The sequence below is a fragment of the Sinohyriopsis cumingii genome, chromosome 10 (assembly GCF_028554795.1).
Source record: "Sinohyriopsis cumingii isolate HCF-2022 chromosome 10, ASM2855479v2, whole genome shotgun sequence".
NCBI classification, from domain to species: Eukaryota; Metazoa; Mollusca; class Bivalvia; order Unionida; family Unionidae; genus Sinohyriopsis; species Sinohyriopsis cumingii.
This window is the reverse complement of record NC_142970.1, coordinates 96,978,402-96,994,969: the sequence shown is the minus strand read 5'-3', so window position 1 is coordinate 96,994,969 and position 16,568 is coordinate 96,978,402. Positions and strand designations below refer to the sequence as shown.

The window sequence follows — 16,568 nt, the reverse complement described above, 5'->3', positions numbered from 1 at the left end:
GCTTTGAGATAAATGATTTTAGAGAACCCTCTGAGATAAATGATTTTAGAGAACCCTTTGAGATAATGATTTTAGAGAACCCTTTGAGATAAATGATTTTAGAGAACCCTTTGTAATAAATGAAATCAGAATAGTTCTTTTGAACTAAACATGATTGCTCTTTTAAAATGTGCATTTGAGTATTGAGTAATGATCAAGATTTGTTATGAAAATGCTTTAAAACGAAACAAAAGCCTTAATGAGCATCTTATTAAATACCAAGTAACCTATTTAATCGAAATTGAATGTAATCTGACGTAAATGGTTTGTACAAATGTTGCTGTCTCGCCATACAAATATGGCACCTGTCGCTAAAATGGCCGAAACCCTAAATGGTCTGTACAAATGATGCTGTCCCACCATCAGAATATGGCAACTGTTGCTAACTTGTATTGATCACCTGACATGGTCTTAGGTAAGGGACCAAAACAATCTACCGTAATTCTACTAAATGGTTCGTCAAAGGCAGGAATAGGTTGTAGATGAGCCTTAGGTATATTCTGATTTGGGTTTCCTACCATTTGACAGGTATGACAAGATCTATAATATTTACTAACATTACTTTTGATTTTTGGCCAATAGAAGTGAGTCAAGATCTTGTGATAAGTTTTATTGATCCCTCAATGACCAGCCAATGGAGTTTGATGCGCCAGATTAAGTATGTTCTGTCTGTAAAGTTTTCGAACTACAATTTGATAGTTCACTTACCATTCGTCATCAGTAGTACCTCGGGAGCTCTCCATTTTCTCGTAAGAATTCCATTTTTAATGAAATAACAGACAGGAACTTCAGTACATTCAGTTTCACTAATGGCCATTTGAAACAAACGGGAGATCGCATGATCTTTTTCCTGTTCGACGACAAGTGATTGTTGTTTATTACCCTGATTAGAATAAAGAGAATGAGTCGTTAAAAGAGGATCACTGTGATCAGTACCTTCTGACTGATCCAAACAAGGAGTAAAAGTGACCTCATCAAAATTCTGACCAATACACGTGTCAGCTAAGGGGTACTTTCCTTATCTACATCATTATCAATATCTTTCTTTGTCATAGCTCTGGTAACTGCACAAGTTGGGAACAAATCAAGGACTTCTGCTTCAATTGGATCGAATTTCCGATCCAAACAAGGCTTTTCAGTTACAAGTGGATTATCCACAACCTTTGTCTCTAGCTAGGTCGCTGCCTGTAATAAATAAATGCCCTCAACGGGTAAAACAGAGACTGTTCCGACAGTCACGGGTCCTGAGATTAAGTCTGATGACAAATGTACACAATGGATTAATAAAGCCACACTCTTCTCCCTGAATACGAACACTCTCACTAGAAGAAGACTTCTCAGATAAAGGCAATGTACCTGACAATAAAAGACACTGAGAAGTTCATGTGTCCCTTAACATTTTAAAAATGATAGGATTGGCCGAATCACCCAAGAGTGACATAGAACCCTTCGATATGAATGTTTCATAATTCTCCATTGGGTTTGTTAGACCAAACAAATATATTGCCTTCAATACACGACCGTGACCTTGACCTCTTAGAAAAAAGAGCATTTGTAATAGGTCTGTCTTTATTCTGATGCCTAATTTTCAATTTGTAGCAATCAAAAATAACGTGTCCGTTGTTCATGCGATAGGCACACGTAGGAAGCTACACGGATCTTGAATCAAGCTTCTCTGAAGTTTGATTTTTAGAAGTTGTGCCAGTTTGAGTTTTAGAAGGGCTTGTATTAGGCTGAAATAATATTTTGCCAGAAGACTTTTGAGTATGAGTCGTATTTACACAAGAAACTTTATTAACTAAAACATAATTGTCAGCGGCACGAGCAGCATTTTCCAAGGTTTCGATCTTATGCTCGTCAAGATAAACCCTAATGTCACTATAGACAGAGTTCTTAAACTGTTCAAGTAATACAAGTTGTTTGAGACTTTCATAATCTTGTTCAACTTTCTTGGCAAAGCACCACCTATCAAATAACTGCTCTTTGTCTCTAGCAAACTCGACATTAGTTTGTCCAGCTTCTTTTCTATAGTTTCTGAATTTTTGCCGATAAGCTTCAGGAACTAACTCATAACCCCTTAGGATACATTCCTTCACCAATCATAGTCACCACTTTGGATACCTGACAGTGAATTGCAAATATCATTAGCCTTGCCAGTGAGTGAGTGCACATTGTAATAACTGAGTCCAATGCTCCCTTGGCCATTTCAAATTTTCACCAAAATTTTCAAAACGGGTAAAATATTTGTTTACTTTTTTGCTCTGAAAGGCTGCACTAATCTAAAACTCTTTGCAAGAACAAAACCAACATTTGGATTTGAAGTGTGGATGTGCTTTTCACCTGCCGGCTCCATTTCTTTTATTCTAAGTTGATATTCCCTCTCTTTCTCTAGTTGTGCCTTTTCTAATTGCATATGCATTTGTTCTTTTTGTAATTGCATTTGTTTTCCTTTTTATCTTTCATCCTTTTGCATTTGGTCTTTTGTAATTGCTTTCGTCTTTCTTTCTCTTTCCCTTCCTTATATAACTGCATTTGAATCTGTTTTTCTTTCTCTCTTTCCTGTCTCCTTCTCTCTTCTTTCTCATATTGTAACTGCATTTGTTTTTCTTGTAATGTGATCTGCATCTCTCTTTCGCTGTCTTCTCTTTCTGAAGTTCCAGCTTCCTTAACTCCAATTCCATCTAGTGTTTTAATTCTAATATCTTTACTTTTGTTTCAGAGTCTGATACAGACTTACGGATCGAAACCAAAGCACTTTTATCCCAAACATTCTTTTCTACCAAGTACTGAACCAAAATATTTCTTATTTACTGTTTTGTTAAGGAAGCCTTTACCTCCGAAAGATCGTACTTTCTGGCAAGTGAATCTATTCATCTTTCTGAAATGATCTAATTGCTCCTGGGTAGAATCTGAAAGAAAGATTTCTACTTTTGATGACATTTTAGAAAAAGCTTGCCGATTTCATTAAAGATTTCAAAAACTAGGGTAATTCAAAATTAAAAAAAAAACAAACAAGTTTCATGAAATTTCCTATCCAAAATTCAAAATAATCCGGGACGAGCTACCTAATTCTTATGTTACGTATTTAGGCTCGAATAAACAGTAACACAAAACAGAGCGAATACAATAAGCTTTATAAAGATATCATAATTTATTTCACTAAAAAAAAACTGTAAAAATTTTTAAAAAATTGAACTTACGGTTTATAGAATCAAATCCAAAAATGATCCAAAAACAATCCACGAATAAAAGTTTAGAAGTCCTAATAATAAATGTTCTAAAGATTTCAAGGTCGAGTCCCAACGAAAAATCCAAGATGGAAGACGATGACGTATGCTAAAACCTGTAGTGTATTGAAGTCTACAGTTCCTTGTTGAAACAAGTAATATCACTCCGGTTTTGGGAATCCGTTGTCTGTTCTTTGTGTGTTCCTCCAGTGAGTTAATTAAAGACTTTCCAAATGGAGTTTGTGTTGCTCTTTTTGTTTTCAAGCAATGATTGATAATAAGGCGTTTTTAGCATTTCTAATCATACTTGTTATTTAATTATCTATACTTTGTATTATGCATGGTTTCCCATAGCCTTGAATTGGTCTCGTGTTTTCATAGCTTCTAGGATTTCAGTAGTAAACCAATTAGGTTGGATATCATTTTTTAATTTATGTACTTTCAGTGGTACATGCTTAGAGACTACATCCATAAATAAGTCAGTCCACACCCTCAGAGCTTCATCTGTGTCATCCAAATTTGGATCATATTCCATGGAACTTTATATAGGTCCTTGAGAAATTGTTCTTGATTAACATTTTTTAATGATCTGTAAGTGATAGTTCTGTGTGCATTTTTCTTATTTATCTTGCAATTAACGTTTCGTGTCTAAAAGTAGAATATTGATCACTAAGACCAACATTCGGTACATTAACACAAGCCACATTTTCTGCTAGGTTTGTATAAATGTGATCAATAAGAGAACTTGACTTTTCTGTTACCCTTCTGGGCTCATTTACTAGCTGAATTATGCCTAATGATGATTCAATAAATCACATTCAGTTCTTCCTTATCTGAGTATTGAGAAGGTCCTTAGTTATATCGCCGAGTATTTATGTTTATTTCTCCTGGGCAAGAACATTTTCCATTTGGTTTAAATAGCTATCATTCCAAATTGCTTTGGTAGAAGGTGGCCTATAACTGAAACCAACTAGGAATGACTTTGCATTACTTTTAGAAATTTCGTCCCAGATACTCTCAATTTCATGTGACTCCAAGTCAAGTCGCCTTTCTGCGTGTACATCTTCCCTAATGTATACAACAAGACCTACCCCTGCTGTCTGCCTGTCCCTGCTCAATGCATTATTATAGCCTTGACATTGAAATATATATATATGGGGGGGGGGGGGCCCGAGTGGCCGAGTGGTCTAAAGCGCTCTCCGTTACGGATCACTGCCATCTCACCTCTGTCTGCGCTGGTTCGAGTCTCGGATTCAGCCAATGTGGGTATGTGAGAAAGCTTGCCAGTAGCTTCTCGAGGGTCGGTGGTTCTTTCCGGGGTTTTCCCGGGTTCTTCCTCCACCATTAATACTGGCCGCCATGTATAGCCTATCGTGTGCTGAAAAATGGCGTTAAACCCCACAACAACAATATATATATGGGGGGGGGGCATTCTGTCCGTAACGTTTCGTCCATTTCTGGAGATCGCAATGAACTGAAAGTAGATTATTTGTTTTCCTGTTCTATTATATTGAACATGTTGACAAGTTCGGGGTAAATTCCAACTCGATGATTAACTTGGGTGGGTCGTGTTGGCGACATAATTCACGTATTAAGTATTGCGACTTAGAGTCGTACAAAGTGGTGAAAATATATCAAAAGAGAGAATTAATTGATTCCTAATTCATATTCACAGTATTGTTGTTGTTTTAATGTCGGTCTGCAGATGTGTTTAGTGTTGAGATTAAATTTAATTTGAGATGAATCATTTATTTAAAATATTCATTTGAGTAACAAAGTGCTCAAAAGACAGTCTGGACAAAAGCGACATTTTTTTATTTGTGTGACTTCATTCAAAAACTTTCCAGAAGTGCCCTTGTGGTACATCAGTACAGTATGTTGTTTTCTTTAGATGTATTCATTCAACTGCTTCAGATAAATTTTCAACAGAAAGCACCCAACTGTCTCGAACGGTTTCAACCAATCCCTGTTTGTTTGACTGTATGGCAGAGGTCAATAAGGTGAGCGATCTTAGACCCATATTAACCCAGTTTTGATAAGGAGGTTCGTGCAGATGAGTGTTGAAAGTAATTTTTCATGTTTCAGCAATGTTTGTACAATGGCTCACACATAGAAAAATGAATAATGGTTTAGCGGTTTTTTTTATGGTATTTTGATCTCGCTTTGTTCGTGACTAACTTATATTCCTACACGGTTCCTAGATATAGAGGTTGGCGTTTCCCCAAGAAAAGACTCGCATCAGTAGAAAGAGATAGTGACGAAACTGACATTTATTTTGGCATATACAAAAGGTCTGGAAAATGGATGGTGTTAATGATTTGCCCTCTGTATTATATACTCTCAGCACACTTGGGAAAATCGATCCATTTATGTATCTATCTACAAAAGAATGCATCTGTATCGTTTTGTTTGTAATGAAAGGAAATAAAATCAGCCAGACCTAAACGGCATTATTAGCCATGGTTAAGGCAAAAAAAAAACAAAAAAAAACCAAAAGCCCAAAAACATTATCAGCCGTTAACAAGATGGCACTGATCATCTCTATGATATCATGCTATTTGGTGCCCTTTCACTTAATGAATGAGTTGCAATGGATTTTAGGAATGGATTGTTTTAAGACCGATTTTTTTTCTTCTCTGTACTTTTTTCCAAGCAGCACTGACAATATTTCAACAGCAGTACATATTAAGCTAAACACTAGTACCGACTGTCAGAGATTTCAATGGGACATCATTATGCAGAAATTTTAATCTGTGAGATTATTCCCACAAACAAGTTAACACTATTAGGAACTTATATTCAAGGCGAGTCCTGAATGAAAGTTCAGTGAATCGTGCAGGGAATAACAGCAGTGGCCCTCTAGCGCGTCGGACACCAGCTAATGTTTCATTCATTTTTTACCCCAATCATACCCAATCAAACGATCGTCTTGTTTCAGATGTATTTTGGGGGTAGGTATCATTATTGATTGCTAACAAAAGCAGCTTCTACCTGCCGAAATCATATAATCTCCCTCATGTATGCACACTTAGGTCAAAATAAAAATGCCTATTATATTACTAAACATGGGCATTACATTATAAAAGCAAATTGCATTTGCCGAAATAAGAAAGTAGCAATTGCGTTTCAATCCAAGGAATTTTGATATCCAAGACAAAAGATGATACTTTTCAAAACTTGCTCGTTGAATAATTATTGAATTTGAAAGGAGGAATCAACTAAAACAATGTATGAATGTAATTTTCATTTAAGACGTATAAGGTATATAATTTGTCACACATACAAGAAAACAGTCTATAATTTAAAAAGCTGAAAATGTTATTTGGCATTTTGATAGCACCTACAAGAAAATAACAATTAATCCCGCAAACAAAAGGATACAAACATGTTATCTTACCCAGACAAAGTTCGATACAATAAGGGTTGTATCATCACAAAACATGCTGCATAACAACTACGGAATGAAAGTCTTGCAAAATAGTTCTATACCACAGGTTAACAGTAATATAAATATTATAAAATGAACTTTTCCACAGTTCTTCGAGAGTATAAAGAACAGTGGGAAGTTAGACTCAAATTGAGAAAGAGACACACACAGCAAGACAATATTTATACGTATCTGTGTTATTAGTAACGGAGAGAAACAGCATTGCAAACCAATTCTTTTTTGTCAAAACAAGTTTCCAGTCATTAGCACGGGGATATGTTAGATGTGCACCCTTAAAGGTTTTAACGAACTCGTAACGTAGAATCGCACAAATGATTCTAACATGCGATTACCAATGTCATCACGAATTTGACATGGATTTTGAAATCTAGACTCTATATCTGTCATTCTGGGCTCCATGAGAAATATTATTTTATTTGTCGTTGATCGTTATTGAAAATTCGATCTTTTAGTCGTTAGGTACATCTACAATTAGCTTTTTCATTATTCTTTTGAGGAAAATGTTTCCTATCAGGTCTTTTGGATTCTTGCTAGAGAAGACAATTTGCCCTTGAAAAATGACATGATAATGATAAATAAATAAAATGTATTTTGATCGTAGCTACTTTTATGTGTGTTTACCTGCATGGTTTTACCTGTGTGGTTTTACCTGTATGGTTTTGGAAGATGTTTTGGAACATAACTGATTTAAAAAAGAACATTCCTTTGTCCTTTACTTCACGTTTAGTAGTAAAATAACAATTGATAGCAGCATATACTTACCAAGTAGAAAACAGCATTTACATAACTGTTTGCACGAAGAGGAATTTCGACCTTTATCTTAGGACACATTCCTTTAAAAGACTTTCATATAATAACATATCAGACAGATATAGACATATTGGTTGCCTAAAACGCAATCTTTCTTTCAGCATTATGCATTAGGTGGTAGTTATGGTGTACGAACCTCGGACTCTCAGCCCTAGGATCGTTGGCTCTATACCTTCCAGTACGAGCGTCGTTCGGCTTGTTCAGAGTGTCCCTGGAAAAGGCACGTTGTTGCCATTTCATCACATAGCTGATGATTTATATAAAATATATCAAGCGTTGCCACTTGTTATTCGATATTACCCTAATAACTCTTTAATCACGTCTTCATTCTTCCACATAAATGGCTGTCGAAAATGAATCAGCCATTAAATGCTGTCGATTAGGCTGTGATAGCGACTGTTTCTTAAGCTGTCGACCATTCTCTGTAGGATCAGCTTCTACTAATGATCTGACTACTTGCCTATTCACCCACACGTATCAGCGAGTGGATATATATATACACTGGACAGTCTGCCAGCGTTTTCGTTTGCAATAGGCAGGGTAACAAGCACTGGAATTCTGTTTATGTAAGTATGCGATCTTATGTTATGACCTTTTCGTTTCTGTACATTACCTTGCGTTTCTTTTCTTTGTTATATAATTATCAATCTTTTTTTTTAGAAAAAGTGGACATTATTTTGTTTCAAACAAATGATGCTGAACTAAAACTCCTCAGAATTTAAATGAATACAGTTTTATATATAGTTGTGTATGCTCGTTTAATTCAATTAAAACAGTGTGTGAATTTCTTTTTAACTGATATCACTAGAATCTCTTAATTCTGGTTAATACTATTTCCGGCTAATAATATAAACAGTATATTGCTTTCGTACATTTACAATAGTACTGTTTTCGTATGTACAATAGTATTGTGTGCATATTTACAACAATGATAAACCATATTCATACGCTAAGGATTCTGAATTGTAGAGAATACGGAAATAAAAAAAGAAAGATGAATTTGAATAGAAATGGAACGTTTCTTGTTCCTTTATTTTAATAAGCTAGTATCAGACAATCATTTCACTTTTTGTCCAGATAAATTGGCATATCAAACTGATTTCTATTAATTCTTTGAAATCAATTTGTTTAATGTATGTGTGTATGTATGTATGTATGTATGTATGTATGTATGTATGTATGTATGTATGTATGTATGTATGTATGCATGTGTGTGTGTATGTATGTGTGTGTGTATGTATGTATGTCTACATGTATGTATGTATGTATGAATGTATGTACGTACGTCGTACACACGCACGCAAGCAAGCATGTATGCATGTTTGTATGTATGTATGTATGTATGTGTGTGTGTGTGTGTGTGTATGTATGTATGTATGCACGTTTGTATGTATGTATGTAAACATTTGAGAGGGAATGGGTCACATGACTATTATTACGACTCTATGTTCTTAAAACAAGTAATACAATCTAGTGAGAAGCAACAAGCTTTGTAAAATTCAACAAATAATTATTTTTCCCTAGAATACAAAGTGAAAATGAAGAAAAAGAATTCACAATATTGCGAATTAAAACTCCAAAATTCTAGAATTACAGACACAATGATCAATGTTCTGAGTAAACGGGAGTGGAAATTCAAATTTAACCAAATGCTGTGGTGGACCGTGTAATGGTGATGCGCCAATTGTTTTGGTTGGATCACAAAAATACAATCCGAGAATATATCCTTATCTGAAATTTAATTATGAATTCAAGTCCCTGTTTCCACGAATTATATTTTTGACGCTCACTCTATATTTCCAGTGAGTAAATAATTTGAATAAATAAAATTCCAGACAAAATGAACTTCTGACACAACAACAATATAATTAATTATGCTCAGATCTTAAAACGCGAATAAATAATTTTTCCAGTAGCATGATTATATAGTGGATATTTGCTTGAAACGAGCTAATAACAGATATATTTCATCGAGTGGATGAAAAACAGTATTTTCACGAGTGGCAAAGCCTCTCTAGAGTTTTTCACCCACGAGATGAAATGTATCCGTTATTCACTCGTTTCAAGCAAATATTCTTTTTATTTTATGCTCACATACCTTGGCTACCTAAAGTTTGTGACAGTGAATTAGCAGATTCTTACGGTAATGTCAGCTGTTTACCGTACATGTTCTGCTATTGATAAAAATTAACTGATATTTCCAGAATAACAAACTACAAGTTTGAAGGATAACAGACAGGGATTATTAATAAGAAAACAACCACAAGTAATTGTGAAAAAGTAGTTCACTGACAGAAAATCAAATGGAGGTAAGTATGTCCGACCCCAAAAAGTAGTTCCTGTAGTGAAAAAATCTTATTTTTTTCAATACAGTGAAATATCAGTATTATTTTAATTAGAAAATCAAGTAATTCACTGCTTAGCATAAACTAAAGAATCCTCTTTCTGACCACATGTCACAACTAGCATTTTCTATTAAAAAATTACCTAGTGGAAAATTTCATTCTGGAATGTTAGACATTCTTCTACAAAATAAAATATTAGCTAATATTAGAGGTCTGTTACTAAAGGTATAATATTAAATGTGGATTACGCCAGGTATATTTTTAGGGGAATTCAAAGAACATACAAGCAGACCCAAATAAATAGGTTTCTTCTATTAATATTGATCCTGCTGTTAAGCCCACACACATAGAGAACATTTTAGCTATGCATTAGTTGTTTACAAAATTTAAACACAAATCAATGATTCAGGTCAAGTAGAAAATGAACTTGATTTTGGCCAAGGTCAAGTCCAGCATACAATGTATAGGGAACTAAAAAACAAACAAATTCATTATACATTGCACTATCCAAATCTTGCAGCCTGAACTTAAAAATATTAAATTTTTGGGATGTGCTCACAATAACAAGCCCATCAATTTCATAAAATATTCTCCAGGGTCAGGTCCAAAAATGACTATTATGAAAAAAGTTACCATTCAAACGTTTTATGAATTTGCGTTTTCATTACGAGCTAAGGTCATATTTCAAGACAACGTGTATAGTGAATGTATCGAAGTAATGTTATCAGATCGCTTAGGTTCTCAACTGAAGCATTGACCCAAAAGGATAGAATTGGTAATGTCTGTTCCAAGCTCTTAATATTTGTCCTAAAATGTTATTGTTTTTGTTGTTTGGGGTTCAAGGCCATTTTTCAGCGTACGATAGGCTGTACGTGGCGGCCAATGTATGAGTGGTGGAGGAAGAATCCAGGACAGCCCCAGCAAAAACCAAAGCTCACGGGAAGCTGTAGATAAGCTTCCTCACACACCCACTCTGGCCGAGCAGGAGAATGAAGCTCTTGTAGACAGAAATGAGATGGCAAATGCTGTTAAACTACTTGCTGCCAGGGGTCCCCGGCCCAGTAATGAAACTGTTTGAGTCTTAATGGTAAAAGTAGGGATGGGTTGAAATGTACGTTATAGTTTTATCACAGAGTCGGTACACTTTGCCTATAATTTGTGCAATTTCATTGTTTTCCTTCTATTATAACATGTGAGCATGTCACTTCACGTGATTCTGATTGGTCCAAATAAGCACATGAAATTATTGTGCAGTATTCTCTTTGCTGATTGGCTGCGATCGTGGAAAAACTCTTTTAACCCCACCTTCTGGAATTTTTTGTTTTCATTGAACATTTTTGACCGCCATTTTTTGATTCGACTCGCAAAAGGGTCTCCTTTGTTTCAATATTGCCAATTACCCCCCCCCCCATTGTTATGATATGCATAACATATCATAACATGTAACATATCATAACATGTAACATATCATAACATGTAACATATAATAACATGTAACATATCATAACATGACAAATGGTAAAAGCCTCCAAGACAAGAACAATAAAAATTTTTTTTATAGGTTACTGCATTTGTATGGGAAAATATGAACGAGTTTTTTGGATGGAATACTGCACGAACTTGGGAGTGCAGTATATCTATCCGACAAAATGAGTTCATATTTTCCCATACAAATGCAGTAACTTTTTTATTATATGCTCATTTTCTTATTCTACCTAAGTGTATTTATATAAACAAAATACACTACAAGAAACAACGTATATGAATGTATGCCGTATTCCAAACTAAATACACAAGTGCATATTCATCACTACACAACAACATTATTAGTGCGCACATAACTCCGCCCAGGTAAATTTGAACTCGCGCGTTCGGCAGAAAATGGTGTGTCTGGTTAAAATTGCAACGTTTCCGTTTGTTCTGAAATGAACAGATTTTAACATTTTGTTTCGATTCTACGAAAGTTCGTGATTTTGGACTGGATTAATTTGTACAAATTGTACATTAAATACGTCGGATCGAAGCAGCGTGGGAGAAGCGTGTTTACATCTGTAAGTGTGTTTGTTCTGTCATTGACTATTTGAAATCATAATGTGGGAAAATATGAAGTGTTTCAATTGCAATTATCAAAAAGACGCTATTGAATTTAATGTTTATTTCATTTTGAGAGCAGTAAGGAGGATGTAATTGCACCTGGAATATATTCGAAATTACAGTACAATTTCGAAATGTGTAATCAAGCTTGAGAACTCATGAAATGGCTCATGTAATTTGGATTTGCAGTACTAAGAAAGTGCATTTTGAGGAAATTCTGGATGTAAAACTGTAAGTTTATTTTTTGCCATTGTTATTACCAGATAAAGGAGACAGTTTTTGCCTTTATAGCTTGCATGTTATTTGTAGGTACCGAACAATCTAATGAAATATGTGTCTATCGCAAAATCTGAAACAATGTATCAAAAAGTTAACGTGGAATGTAGCAAAAGCAGTTGGTATGTTGCAGTCCACTAAACATCTGCTTTATTTCATTCAGAAACCAAAACGTATTGCGCCTATTATGTAAATGTACATGATTTGTGTTTACAAAGTAGTTCCTAATACACTATTGGGCACACGTGTCCTGCGCGTGGGTGCAATATGAAAGTGTGCAATATCGTTAAATATTGAACGATTCTGATAATGTAAAGTTAACGGAGAATAAAATGAGCATATAATATGCATAACATATCATAATATGACAAATGGTAAAATAACTACATAACTACGGATATTGCTCACATGATAGCGAGATGTGACGTCACACGCATTGGACATTTTCTGTTGACAAATGTTTTGTCTTTTGTAAAATGTTCTGTTTATTTAGATTTACGCTTATTCTTTGATTTGTTGTTAGCAAACATGTATAATATACTTTTACTATTTCAACCTTGTTTGAGACGATTCTTTTACGCACAACACATGGAATGTATAGCGTCTGTCAGAATGAACGAAATTAATTCTTCTTCTTTCTGTCTGAATAATTTCTACTGAAATAAAACTTTGTAATACAAAGAATCTCAAATGGGTAATGATTTAATATTAAAATAATGAAGCTCGTTAAATAACGTCTAGCTTTATCTTGCCAAGGCTCGCAAAAGCTGGACATTATTCAACTATTTTCATCACTTCAGTATTAAATTCATACCCCTTTGAGACCCTCTATATATTTATAGGTTACTGCATTTGTATGGGAAAATATAAACGAGTTTTCGGAATGAATACTGCACGAATTTGGGAGTGCAGTATATCCTTCCGACAAAACGAGTTCATATTTTCCCATACAAATGCAGTAACCTTTTTATTATATGCTCATTTTTTATTCTACCTAAGGTTTAATTATATAAACAAAATACACTACAAGAAACAACGTGAATGAATGAATGCCGTATTCCACACTAAATACACAAGCTCAGATTTGACATTACAAAATGACATCATTATTAATGCGCACATAGCTCCGCCCAGATAAATTTGAACTTAGTCGCGCGGTCGACATAACTTTCGAGAGAAAATTGCGTGTCTAGTTAACATTGAAATTTGCAGTCATATTGTGAATGAAAGCGCATTGCAACGACTTTTCCATTTGATCAGGAGTGAATATATTTTGGTATTTTGTTTCCATTCGACGAAAGTTTGTGATTTTGGACTGGATTCATCTGTGCAAATTATACATGAAATAACTTACATCGGATTGAAGTGGCGCGGGAGAAGCGTATTTACGTCTGCAAATGTGTTGCTGTTTCTGTCGTTGAATGTTTGAAATCATAACGTGGGAAAATATGAAGTCTTTCAATTGCAATTTTCAAAAAGACGCTATGGAATTTAATGTGTATTTCATTTTGAGTGCAGTAAGGAGGATGCAATTGCACTTATCATCGAAATTACAGCACAATTTCGAAATGTGTAATCCAGATTGAAAACCTATGACATGGCTCATGTAATTCGGATTTGCAGAATTAAGAAAAAACATTTTGAGGAAATTCAGGATGTAAAACTGTAAGTATATTTTATTTTGCCATTCTTATCGCCAGATAAAGAATACAGTATATTCCTTGTCAGTTATATCTTATTTGTAAGGACATGATCGTCCGTCTTTTATATAATGTAGCTAGCCTAAATCCGTAACATTGTATCAACGCGGAATGTGCCAAAACAGCTGGTTTTTTGTGGTTTTTTCTTTTTTTTTGCAGTCTACGAAACATGTTTTAGTTCATTCAGAAACAAATTTGAATAACCACAACGTAAAGAGCCTCTTACGCGAGTGTATATGATTTGTTTACAAATCAAAAGTGCTGGTGTCTGCGTCATTGCTTGTTTACAATAGAAAGTAGTTCCTTTATTCACGTGAATGCTACATGTGTATTGTCGCGCGCGTTCAGTATCGGGGAATACTGAACGATTCCGACAATGTAAAGTTAACGGGGAAAAAAATGAGTATATAATAAGATACATGTACTGACACATAAAAACGTCACAATGACGTCATGATGTAATGTAATTGCATAACGCCGTGGTTTCCGAATGTATGTCGAAAGTCATTTCACTCAATTTGTCTGTGGCTTTGTCCAGTAAAATTAATTTCTTGTCATGTCCTAAATATAATTTTGTATAATTTTCCCTTGGAGTGAAATTTATGGAACTCGTCAAATAATTGACGCCAGATACGTCTATGGACAACCTTTAATGTCAGTAATAGTGAGGTGCTATGAAATGACAACTTAAAGGCACTATTTGATACATTGTTGCCCAAAAATTGTATAATGTTTAAATTCAACTAACGTCCAACTGTGACTCCTAACATGTTGAAAAGACCTATACCTCTGTTACCGATAAAAGCAGGGATTTCTTTTCATACTCACTCTAAAGAGAAAAACCTACAGGAACAAAAATACCGCTCCGGTGGCCTAGTGGTTAGAGCATCCGCCGCGGAAGCGGGAGGTCGTGGGTTCGAACCCTGGTTGAATCATACCAAAGACTTACACAAATGGTACTAACATCTGCCTCGCTAGGCGCTCAGCATTAAGAGGTTAGTGTTAGGACTGGTTGGCCTGTTGTCATGATATATTGCATGTAGATGAAAGCAGTAGAGAGCAGCAGGTTAGTTTTCCTCTTCTTCAGTACTATACCTACCTCTACAGCAACCCTTGGTACCATTACTATCTCGTGAATTAAGTCACGTATATTGTAAAAACATAAATGGGTAATACGAAAAATACACCAGCGCAATCTAGTTGGGCTGATTAGACAGATTTGGCCCAATCGGGCCCCGCGCTCACAAGGGACCCGATATTTAGTAATTTTTAAAAATATATGTGGAGAGAGAAAGTAATTTTTCTGCGATGGAAGTACATTTTAAGTTCAATATCATATAAAACTTTTTAAAAGTTTACTTCCAATTGCCGTGCTATTAGAGAATCCTCACGTAAATCCAGTGGGGGCCCCGCCAAATTATCCCAATGGGGCCCCGCGTTTGCTATGACCTGTGCTGATTGGTGAACAGCGTTCAAGTGACCATGTGTATTATGCGTTCCACTCACAAAAGGTCAAAAGTCAGCTTTAAATAATTTTTTATTTTAACTGATTATAAAAATTAGCAGAGAAATGAAATATATAATGGAACATTATTGACAAAAATCAATCGTATTGCAAGTGAATTACTTACAAGTTTGATTTTCCCGTTTTACAGCTACATTAAATCAACAAATGAAGAACTTATCAGATGGACCATTTTGGTTGGCTGAATATGTTTCTCTTTATCGATAGGTTTAAAGTATGTACATTAAACACACAGCATACGTTGTATACACATGATACATTGTACACACATCATACATTGTACACACATCATACACATACACTGTGCACACATCATATTGTACACACATCATACATCGTACACTCATCATACACGTACACTTTACACACATCATACATTGTATACATGTCATACATTGCATACACAGCATATGTTGTATACACATCATACATTGTATACACATCATACATGGTACACACATCATACATGGTACAATAAATCATGCATTGTACTCACATCATACGTTGTATAAACATCATACATTTGTATACACATCATACATTTTATACACATCATACATTTGTACACACATCATTCATTGTAAACACATCATTCATTGTACACACGTAACACACATCATACAGTGTACACACATCATACATTTTACACATTACACATACATTGCACACACATCAACCACTCTACACATATAATACATTGTATGCACATCATATATTATACACATATCATACATTGTACACATACCACACAAGTCATACATTGTACACGCATCATACATTCTACACACATCATATCATTCTACACACATCATGTAATGCAGAGATCATCGACTAGCTATTCCTTTCCCCATTATTTTTAAGTTTGTGTATGAACGAGTCACTATGCAAAATATGACCGGGATAATTATTAGATTGTGTTAAACATTCGTGCGGTATTATTTTTCTCTGTACGATTGAGATGAAGGCATGTTGATCACATGACGGTTGGGTTTAATGATCATGCATTGAGGCTATGACATCTTAATCCAGGGAATACACGATACACGGGAATGACATTTATTGGGGCGAGGAGGAAAATAAAATAGGCCGTCATATATAAGTGTA

At 34.9% G+C, this 16,568-nt stretch overlaps 1 protein-coding gene across 6 annotated transcripts in view; it reads left to right on the top strand.

Moving 5' to 3' along the window:
• Positions 1-16,568, top strand: part of LOC149790625 (cardioacceleratory peptide receptor-like) — a 132,226-nt gene that overhangs the window by 49,812 nt on the left and 65,846 nt on the right. The window contains exon 1 of one of the 6 annotated variants that reach the window (XM_089972739.1): positions 7,902-8,090. The exons of 4 other annotated variants lie outside the window; for them this stretch is intronic. The gene's annotated coding sequence lies outside the window, so the exon portion shown is untranslated. Of the gene's footprint in view, positions 1-7,901; positions 8,091-12,085; positions 12,195-16,568 lie in introns of those variants that run through there. One more of the 6 variants, XM_089972742.1, reaches the window with a different exon arrangement.